This window comes from Arachis ipaensis, chromosome B02 (assembly GCF_000816755.2).
Source record: "Arachis ipaensis cultivar K30076 chromosome B02, Araip1.1, whole genome shotgun sequence".
Lineage (NCBI taxonomy): Eukaryota > Viridiplantae > Streptophyta > Magnoliopsida > Fabales > Fabaceae > Arachis > Arachis ipaensis.
Window position 1 is genome coordinate 107837128 of NC_029786.2, and position 444 is coordinate 107837571.

Consider the following 444-nt stretch of genomic DNA (forward strand, 5'->3'; position numbering starts at 1 on the left):
TAATTGATTTTTTTTCTCAATTTATAATTTTTTTGTTAGACAAGCTTGTCTTTCATTTTTCTAGGCTAATCCAAATGAAAACATGTAGAGAATATACCAAATAATAATAATAATATAAGGAAAAAAACAAAAGAGACAAATTTGCTAAAATATCCATCTCACTAAATCATCAAATAAAACAAGAGTTTTATTAATAAACTCCTCCATAAAAAGTTCTACCAATACAAATATTATCAAAATTTTAGTTTCTATCTTCAAAAATTTCAACTCTTGTATTTTAACTTTTTAGAAGTACTAAAAATTAAAATTTTGTGTTTTAAAATTAAAATTTTAGTTCTAATTTTTAACTAACAAACATAATATTAAATCTCAGTACTTCAATTTCAGTCTCACTATGTACAAATAAACGTTACCTAATGACACATAATAAGATTATCAGTAGTG